Source organism: Octopus sinensis, unplaced genomic scaffold (assembly GCF_006345805.1).
Source record: "Octopus sinensis unplaced genomic scaffold, ASM634580v1 Contig18750, whole genome shotgun sequence".
NCBI classification, from domain to species: Eukaryota; Metazoa; Mollusca; class Cephalopoda; order Octopoda; family Octopodidae; genus Octopus; species Octopus sinensis.
The window spans coordinates 103,171-113,819 of NW_021835997.1; the positions used below are offsets into that span (position 1 = coordinate 103,171).

The window sequence follows — 10,649 nt, forward strand, 5'->3', positions numbered from 1 at the left end:
AGGATGAACGAATTTGGCTTCCCAATAATGTGAACAATAAGAACGCACGTCTGTTACTCAACTCTGCATTAGTATTCTATTTGGGTCATTTTAGGTGTACATAAAACACTTGGCACGTGTGGAGGCGACCATGCCTCGAAAATTGACGATTCAGATACATCAAAGGAGCCAGGTCTTTTTAAGCGTTGTTTCCATGGGTGGAGGGGATAGTGAGAATGCATAATAAAGAATGACTATATTTATACTAATATGGTTATTGTGCATGAAGAGGGAGTTATGTTTTGTTAGTAATTCCCCAAATCTAACACCCTGCAGCGATATTGGATTGTTTTTGCTGTCGGACAAATGTCGAACAGCGGTTATCGTGGTCTTCACATACTACCGATGTCAAAGACTTGTGTACTGTTGCAGGTGTTGCACGTTCTTTGACAAATCATAATCCCTGCAATCCTATTTGTTGCACAAAGTCCATATTTTGCATTTGGTCGCATTTATTCGACAATATCTTTGTTTTGCCAATTCAACACTCTTCATATGAGTCACAGAAGTTTACGAGGAATGTGAAAGTCTTGGCATTCCAGAAGGAGAATAAATTGTCGAAAATGAACAAATAATTGGGCCTCTCCCCTCCCACCACTTTGTGTTGTCCGCAAAAGACAAACTCACTGGACCTGCAGGGGGGGAGGGGGAGCAGCTGGAGAGGACTGCCCCCTTCCTCCACTGGGGAGAAGGACAACCCGAAGTGAATGTCGTGTCTCACCGTCGCGAAACTCCACGTAACCACCCCTGCATTCTCCGGCACAAAAAACCGAATCTGCCATCATTCAGTATTTTACCGTCACACAATTTCCGGCCATTATTGTCACCTCCTTCCTTCCCTCCGACTTGATAAAGTCCTTCACGTCCTCCGCGACCTGCTCTCCTGCTCTCTTTTGTTAACTCAATCAGAGAAATCAATGGAACCCAAAAGCTTTTCATTAATTTTGTAACGAGAATTCTTTGGCTTAGAATTTAATTCTTTTAATTTTTTTTTTTTTTTTTTTTGATTTTTTTTTTTTAATGAAAACCAACCAATAACTACAAGTTAAGCCGACGCCGACGACGCCGACGCGAATATAAAAAACAACCCATATCCAAACAATCAAACTGGCTTAAATGATGATCAGCCAAATTTGAAATGCACTTGACCATTTTACTGAGGAATGGGTATCGAGATTGATGCAAAAATGTATTGGAATTCATAATAAGGATCATAAGTCGACGTGCCCGAGTCAGTGCGACGTTGACCTTCTAAAAACCGATAGAAAACCAACTGAATCTAAGCACGATTATTTTTTTACATAAACTGGGATCATTAGATCTGACAAATAAAACAATGATGACTTTTTTCTCCCTTGCTTGAAAAGAATCGACGCTGTTAATCTCAATATTTTTGAAATCCGAAAGCTTCTTTTAATTTCTTTAACTTGAGCATTGTAGAAAGAAATGACTCCGATATCTTTTTGGTTAACGCCTGCATCGATCAGTTTGTGAGCCCACTTTGCTGCGAGCTTCGCATCCTCTTTATAAAATATATTGAATTAAAAAAACCCAAATTTAAATTTGACTTTTGATTAATATTCTTTTCATGGACTGAAGTACCTGTGTCCACAAGGATGAGAGCAGATGAGGTCAATATAGTACGTCTGATCTCACTGAGATGGCTAGTGAAGTCTATGTATTTTTTGGGTACCAGAGGAGATGTGACTCGTGAGGAATTAGTTTCCCTTTATAGAATTCATCAGAAGAGAATGACATTATCTTTAAGTTCATTCTGTACTGAATGGTTAACATTTTAACACACTCGGGATATAGTTCAGCCACTCTTTCCATTATAGATATTCCAAAGCCCACCTGTTCTGCTCTACAAAAATGTACTTAACATTACTGTTGGGAGAGGACTGTTGGTGGCAATTGATTGAAATCACCAGCCATTATACACTTTCTGGCCAGAGGGAGTCCCACCCAGCAGATAGCTTCCAATACCTAATTATTGGTTAAAATAAAAAGACTTGACTACACTCGTCGATTATGAACAAGTCAAATTTATATAAATGTTCGTCGTTATCGTCTATAATTTTTTTTACTTTTCCCACGCCTGCCAAAGTAGTGAAAACGACGTGAGAAGACATGATTCTTCGTTTACTTTCTTCTTTAATGATAGCCTCCAACTCCTTCAACTCATCCTCAATATCGGAAGATCGCTTTTTTATTTTTTATCAGAAAATTACATTATTAAAAATAAAATCTTCTAAATATTCAATTTGAAAATAACGGTCACTATCCATCAGTCGACGAGAGAGCGAATTTGAAAGACCGACTTCTAACATTTTTTCTTCTTTGCCAATTCGAACAAACTCTCTATCCGGAATTTGGAGTGCACTGAATCGTCCAACAAGGTTGTCGACAGCAACATTCGAAGGTGCAGTCACGATAATCTAAAAATATTAAAAAATTCAAACGCGATTATTTTCGTCGATTAATGATTGCTGAATTATTTCAAGTATTACCGCAGACTTCCCAGTCCCCGGAGGGCCCTGGATTATTCCAAGTCTTGGCTAAGAGAGGACAAAGTTTACGACTTTTTTTAACAGAATTCAAATTTTTATTGAAATTTGTAAAATCTAAATTAATTATTTCTCTCAAAAGTTGATTAATAAATTATTCAACAATGTTGATTAACTAACAAAATTTAATTTTTTCTCAGCAAAACAAACTTTTTATGTAATACATTTCCTTTTTTGAAATAGAAAAAAACATTTTCGATAGAATACATGAATTATATAATAAGTCTTCTAAAGCTCGAATATATAACTTTGTTGATGAATAACCTTTTCATTAACTCATAAACTGCAAAATTTGGTATTTCAGTCAAATTATATGATATTTTGGGATTGATATATGTAATTGGCTCGGAACTGGTAAGGAAAATTGAATTAGGATTTCTGATTTCCCACAAAACAGTTTTCCCTTTAAACGTATTTTCTGAATGTGAATCAACTTTGATCGAGTCGCCTACATCATGTTTTAAAAAACCTTTTTTAACTTGATCTCTGAGAGTCTTGGTCAAGAATTTTGAGCTGAGGACACATCGTCGTCGACAGAATTGACGGAATCGTTGACAAGACCATATTTTGTGAAGTGTTTGACTTCACAATTACACTCACTCGATAAAGCGTCATATGAAATAAACTTGGCGTCCAAATTTGAGATTTTTTGTCTTAAATAGTCTTCATAACTGGTTTGGTCGTCGTCTTGAGGAAATAGGCATTTTAGAACTATGGTGGCTGGCCGGTTAAGTCCGCTGCCGAGAGAAGGAGTGTCTTCTTCGTTGAAATATATTTGTACATAGTTTTTGCCAATTTCAGCTAAGACTTTGATATAAAAAGATACAATTATTGAATATTTCACTTAAAGTTGTATTTGTTATTCCTGGAAAGTATATTGAGCCAAATTCATTGTAAAGTTTTAAGTTTGAAAAAAGTGGCATTTAACAAATGTACTTTGTTCAACAAACAGTGAAATCACAATAATGAAAAACGCGTCTTTTATATTCAAATTTTTAAATAAAATAATTACTTTTTATATAATACTTAATATTTAAATAATAATGTAGATATTTCAACAGGAAAAATGCAGCAACTTATTACTACACTTTCAGTACATATCAAACCTGCAAATAAAGAGAGGATGTATCTAAATCCAAAGAGAAACTTATTTGGTACTTTTCTATTTCATGAATCACGAAAATAGGCACTAAATTAATTAATGAAAATTTAACGGTGTAATAAGAGAGTACTTTATTTTTAGGTACGTGGCTCGAAGGCACGACAGTGTCCTTAGAATCTTGTATTCGTTTTATTTATATGTGGAGCTTCGACAGACACATCATTTTATGGTGTCGGCGTCAACTGGAATGGAGTGGCCAAACGATATGTAATTGGTCTCACTCGCCGCAAGAGGTATGTGCTGCATATTTAGCAAATCGTCCGAACAAACTGATTGGTATTATATTACATTATTAGATTGCATAGGTGGAATTGAAAATGTCGTAGAAGTTGACGAAAGAATGTTTTCGAAAAGAAAAAATAATGCGGGACTGAAAGATTTGACCTTGCTTAAACATTTAAATAACGATTATTTATTAACATTGAATGAATGAATAAATTTTTTATTAAAACGGAAAAGCCGAAAAAAGAGAGAGAAAATTAATGAGACAACGTATGCTTCTTCTCCGTTTTTTCCCTTTTTTGTTATTTAATTCGAGATTCGAGAGGAAAAGGCTCTCTCAATAACACTTCCAACCATTTATTAACATTAAAATAGAAATATCCTACAAATTTGTCTTTTTAGTTGAACTGGATTTTTTATAGATAAAGCAATACATTTGAATAATTAAATGAGCAATTTTTTAATTTTTTTGATAGATATTCTTTAATGACTCATTTTATTCGGCATATTTTTTTAAGAATTAAATAAGTCAATTTTTAGTACAAAAATATAAGTTCGTTCAAATTTTAAAGTGAGTTATGCTTAATTTGTAATTTTATCTGGTCCTCAGTAGATAATAAGAATATTTTTAATATTCATTATAATAAAAAATTAACATTATGATAATTTACAATTAAAGACTTTAATCCTGAAATAGATTAAACTTTTGTCTTGTCAGTTCTATTAAATTATCAAATAAAATAGTAACTAGTGATTGGTTCTCTGGGTCACTCAAAGGTATAGGTTATATTTTATTTCATTCCGCGCAATTCTTATATCACGTCGACCTGATCGGCGGGGTTATCATACTTAATAGAAACGACGTTATTTTTCATTTCAATTGGAATTATACTAATGAATTATTATCCTCAGGATAATTCTTTTTTACATTTTTTTGAAAACCAAAATGTAACAAGATTTCCAGATAACATGACATTTCAACCTATGTACCAGATTCCCCACAATGATTTGTTTTTAAACCACTACCAGATGAATTCATACGATTTCATAATGCAGAATTATCGATTGACCGAGAACGCTTATTCAGATTACAATCAGCCTCCCATCCAATATGAAATTGCTCCTCGGCAAATTCCTGTGACTTTGTACAAGCCTGATGTCAGCGACTTGGGTCTTGCCATTTCCAATGATTACTGGGAAGACAACGTGCCTCATCTAATTACTGAACAGGCAACGGTAAATGGCAACACGCTTCAACGAAAGTCTTGGGTAGAATTAGGAAACTATTTCAAGACTAAAAGAATGAACTTTGGTTACTCCCAGTCCGATATGGCCATTATAATGGAGAGAGGCGGGTTCCCCGTGAGTCAAACGACTATATCCAGATTTGAGTTGGGTAAACTCTCAATTACTTTAATGGAAAATCTGAAAGATTCTTTTTTGATTGTTCTAGAATCTCTGAAAAAAAACCCAATTTCCAAGTCCCACTTGAAGTCGCTCCCGAAACCCAGAAAGAAACGAATATTTTTTGATAAAAAAATCAAAGAATACCTCGAAAATATTTTTTCAGTCACCGTTTATCCAAACAAAGAAGAAATCGGGAAGATTGTAGCGAAGACTGACTTGCCAGAATCTGTAGTCCGAGTCTGGTTTGTAAACAGAAGACGGAAAAAACGTCAAACTATTTCTTCCGATGATCTATGAAATTTTCAATAAATACGAGCTTTTTTATCCTGCTATTTTAATGTCCTGACATGTTACGAATATGAAGTTGATTGTCATTGATTGTTAATGTAAGATATTTGGGGAGTTGGACTTGGATTGATCTATTGTATCGATTTTAAATATAATTTGTCGGGCAACATAATTATCATAAACATTGCCCATTATCATAAGAGAATTCTGACATCATATAATGAAGTAATCAGAACTAGGATTGTTCGCAACTGGCACAATTGAATTATGAATAAAAACTTAACAAAAAAATGCTATAAGAGATAGTCAATTTCTGCTATTTTTCTTTTTAATGGATTTGACTAATTTTGTAGAATCGACTAGTTTAGTATCCAAATGAGGCAAAGGAACGACATCGTCCTTTGGCGACTCGAACATTTGAGCTCTTCTCTTTTCTTTCTCCACTTTGTTAAAAGTCTGTCTCTCTCTAACAATTTCCTGCTTCTTCTTTCGTCGAGCGGATTCGCTCATAAAATACTCCCCGCTAATAAGTTGCTCGTCAATCTACAAATAGGGAATATAAAACAGACCTTCGATAGTGGCTGTGGGGGAGGAAAAGGAGTGTAGGGTTTCTTTTCCTTCCTCGCCTTCTTTTTCCTTTTCTTCCCACCAGAACATGTCTTGAAATTTGGAAGAAATCGTTCCCAAGACTCATTGGCCAATTTCTCGTCCTTTTCCAGTTCCTTCCTAATCATAAGACTTTGCCATCTTTTTTGGCCAGGAACTACCCTGATGTTATAGATTGGATGAATGTTGTTCATACAATCCACCACAATCTTCTCAGCCTCCACAACTCCCTTCTCGGAACCGACCAGAGCCACAGTATTGCCTTGAACAGCCACATAACAGCCTGTCAGCAACTCAATCGCCAGAAAATATATTTTTGAACAAACTTTCAACGTCGATCCTTCAGAACCCATCAGTCGTTTTCTCCGCTTTTTAAATCGATCTTTGTTACGAACTAGGGAACCTATTTTGACCACACAGCTCACGACGTCGTCAGACAGTGTCCGCAAGGCCTACAAATCAAGACAGGGAAGAACATGTTGGAGTTGCACACTCCTGGCAATGTTTTTGATCACGTCCCTAGCCTTGCTGATCACGTAGGGGTCCCACGTGTTGTCGGTCGTTTTGACTTTCATACTTTCCTCCATTAAATCCAATTCGCAGCCTATTCCCTTGTCATATAATTAGTGCGAATACATATTAGCCGAGTTTGGACTCTAGTGATGGCCAACATTCTCTTATGTATTTTTCACGATATCGAGGAAATAAAATTGCAAACGAACTCTCATATAAAAATTTATTTGGATTGTCTTTTTTTTAAAATTTACACTGTTAAAATTTGGTTTCTCCACTGTCCCGTACATAACCAACGATATGTAATCAACGTGGGATGAATCCCCACACGTGTTTGACACAGTTACCAGCCAGTCTCCCGCTGGTTTTTCTTTTCAGAATGTAACCGACAAAAATGCCCATTCGTCAAATTTAGTTCCAACGTCAGCTTTCCGCGGAAACAGAATTATGGACTCCGTTTGTGATGGGGATTTGACCACCACTTGGAGACATCCACGTCGTCTACTCTCCATTGTCATCACAAATTGCACATTCTCCAAATAAACAACGTGGTTTTTACTCCCCACACACCCGTCTGTGTGTATTGTGAGTGTTAGCGTATCATTCAAACTAAAATAACTTTAAAAGGCAACTCAGAATTCAATTGAAGATGCTCTCTGCATTCATGCATGTCCCCAATTCGTGGCCATTTGAGTGCCAGTTGGACAAATCGGGAAGTACTGAGTTCCCCATACCCATATTTGTGACTGTCTACTCAAATGACTGCAAAAATGACATTTTCGACAAACAGCATTGACAACCCACTCTCCGTCGAAAATAAAGTCAGTAAGTGTTGACCGAATTGCAATGTGTTGCACGTCCCTCCAACTCAAATCAGGCCTCACTTGAAGCCCCAGAGCCAGAATCCCCGCAGTCATGGGGGCGGATGCAGACGTGCCAGAAAACCTGTCAGTACATTTATTCCCCAAATCAGTAGTAGACTAACGGAATAAACACTCTCATTACAATTCCCTCATTCATGTCCCCGGGAAAGGTAGAAACCAAAATAGCTGAGCACATTTCGAGTTAGTACGATTTTTTACCGTGGATGTTAACACTTCCCACAGCAAGGGTGAATATCTGGTTGACATAGCACTCACATGAACAGGAATCCCCAGCAGGACCCCCATTTCCTGATGCCCATACAAATTATGGAGCCTTTCCCGTCTCGTCCATTCTTAATGGCAGAATGGAATGCTTTCATTGTGAGGTGACCAGGCCCGTCCAACGTCTGTCCGTCATCCGTGGGTCCCCAACTGCTGGAATATATCGAAATATAATTATTTGCGAAGGATATTCCACCTGCCTCCACTGAATCCTTCACAATAGAAGACAAAACTCAAATTCCTGAAAAATACACAGAAAATAACCTCCAATTTTACTACCAAATGCAATTCCTACTCCACAATGTTTTCTAGTCCCCACCACAACACCAGCACAGCGTGTCCCAGGACTAAATAACAACAAAAATGCCCGACTTGTTATAAGTTATCATTGGAAATGGCTCAGGATCCGAATCGTCATCCACGAAGTCGTAGCTTGCCTTTGAATCCTAATAAAATAACTTTAAATACACAAAAACGTAGTTTGGGAATAAATCGTTCGTTCTTTTCGTTTAAGAAGTCGTTGCCTGTGAGTTAACTTGTCTTTTTTGAGCCGATTTACACTTTCTAGACTCAAACAAGGCATAATTCTCAGCATCCCCACATTCTTTATTCAACACTCCCGGATTAAACACCCCACCACAACACAAAACGAAATATTCCCTAAAATAACCATTAGTGGAAGGCGTTGTCAAAATCTGCGTTGGCGCAGTTGGGAATGTGCTTAGACTCCGTTGTGTTAATGTGCACGAATTTCTAATGTAAGTGAGTTTCCAAAGAATTCAACAACCACGAAATTTGACGTATTTCTGGACAATATAAGTGGATGAGACTCGAGATTCCAAATTTACACCAAAATTATTCAACATTAATCATTAACAACTCAGTCCTTAGTATGAGGAGATTTCAATTTCTTATCGGGATTCAATTCGGCTTCTAAAGCTAGTAGAGCACCTTGTTGTATTTCTAATGCGTATTTTCATCTCCACCTTGGTACACACTTTAGTCGGATTTTAAGTTTCAGAAATTTTCTTGGAATAAATGGAATATTCTTATTGGGAAGCGAACGCTCAATTTTAAACAACGGAAATGTTATGGGCCGCTTCGGAGTGAATAGTTGTTTGACGTACAGATGTTTGGCTGAAAAGATAGAGTTTAATTTATCGAAAAAAACGATAAAGAACTGTACATTTGTTAAAAAACTCGTCCAGATTCCTGTTGTCTTGAATTCCCCTAATTTTCCATTTATTCCTTTTCTGGCATTTTATAAGGAATTTGATGAAATTTAAGTTTCCTAAACCAGCGGTTCTTAACTGAGAATGTTTGTTCTATAAAGGCTCATCTAGTTATATGTGATTCAATTGCAGTTGGTTTTGAGAGTGGGAAGATTCTGATAATTTCAAATTTGGGAGAAAACTTGAAATATTCTCGTTCTGAATTGTTCTGGCATTTTCGAGGCAAAGTTTCGATTGATTTTTTCGCCGAATGGTTAGAAATTTTTTTAAAATTAGCTGGTTTTACATAAATACTTAAATATTGCAAATTTTGTTTGAAAATTATGATTTAAAGGGTTTTTTATGATATCGAGTGGAGGTGAATGTGTGATGGTAAAGTGGAGAGTCGATGAATGTACAAATGATTTTGTCCCTCGGTTGTCCTCTCCAATTAGACAAATATCAATTGCACCTGATTCGCACAACATATGCCTTCTCCATTCCGACAATAGTTTATTTTAATTAATATTATAGCGATCACTATTCTTGACAGCAATAAAATTGTCAAACATTCCATAAATCAGTTTTTTTGTCAGTGGTATACAGGCGGGAAGGAAGACTACAAAAATTGGGATTATCCTGCCGGATTAGTGCGAGGATTTAATGGAAATTCTTTCATGACAAATGGGCGTATTGGACATGTTCAATTTCTGTCTTTGGATGATTGTAAGCCATTATTTCAGGTTAAATATTGTCTGTTATTAATTAGGTTGATGTTGTGAGACAGAATTATGTGCCCGCTACTGATGATGAACTCGTTTCTGATTTTCCAGACATCACTGCGGCCGTTCTTGTAGAGATAAATGAAGATGACCAGTGACTGATCACTTCTGAGTTATCACACATAGCTAAGGAGTGTCGACTGAAATTCTGGAAATGCAAAAAATCCAGAACAGAGTTATATTTTTATTAGTAAAAATAGGTTTGATTTGGACTTTTTTGTTGACGAATCTACACCAATTGCACAATTATTGAACATAAATGAGAGAAGAATTTGTGCTCGTTTATTAACCTGTGTTAAAATATGGCAACTCGATTCTGGTATTTACACTTTTTAATTCTGGTATTTATACTTTAAAATAATTGGTTTTGTTACAAAGAACTTGAAATTGAGTTTCCCATTCTAAATATCGCGGTGTCTGCAGACTTTTCTATATTTCTAACTCTGTTTGTCAAACCTATATTGCAACAGAATTTTGTTGTGGGATACTTAAAATTTTTCTATTCTTCCTCATATTAACTGTCTTTTAAAATATAATAGAATAAAGTATACAGTCTTCCCTTTATTGCTCGCCATTTTTGGGACCAAGCCAAAATTGGCGACTAAGAGAATTTGGCGAGTAAGAGAAATAATCAATATCCTATTTTCTATCAACAAAAAATTTCTATAATTTTTAACTATCTAAACATTTAAATAAATAGCCGAAAC

At 36.0% G+C, this 10,649-nt stretch overlaps 1 pseudogene; it reads right to left on the reverse strand.

Annotated features, from left to right (window-relative positions):
• Positions 1–5,778: 5,778 nt before the first annotated feature.
• Positions 5,779–7,044, reverse strand: LOC115231699 (annotated as a pseudogene).
• Between the last annotated feature and the right edge of the window lie 3,605 nt (positions 7,045–10,649).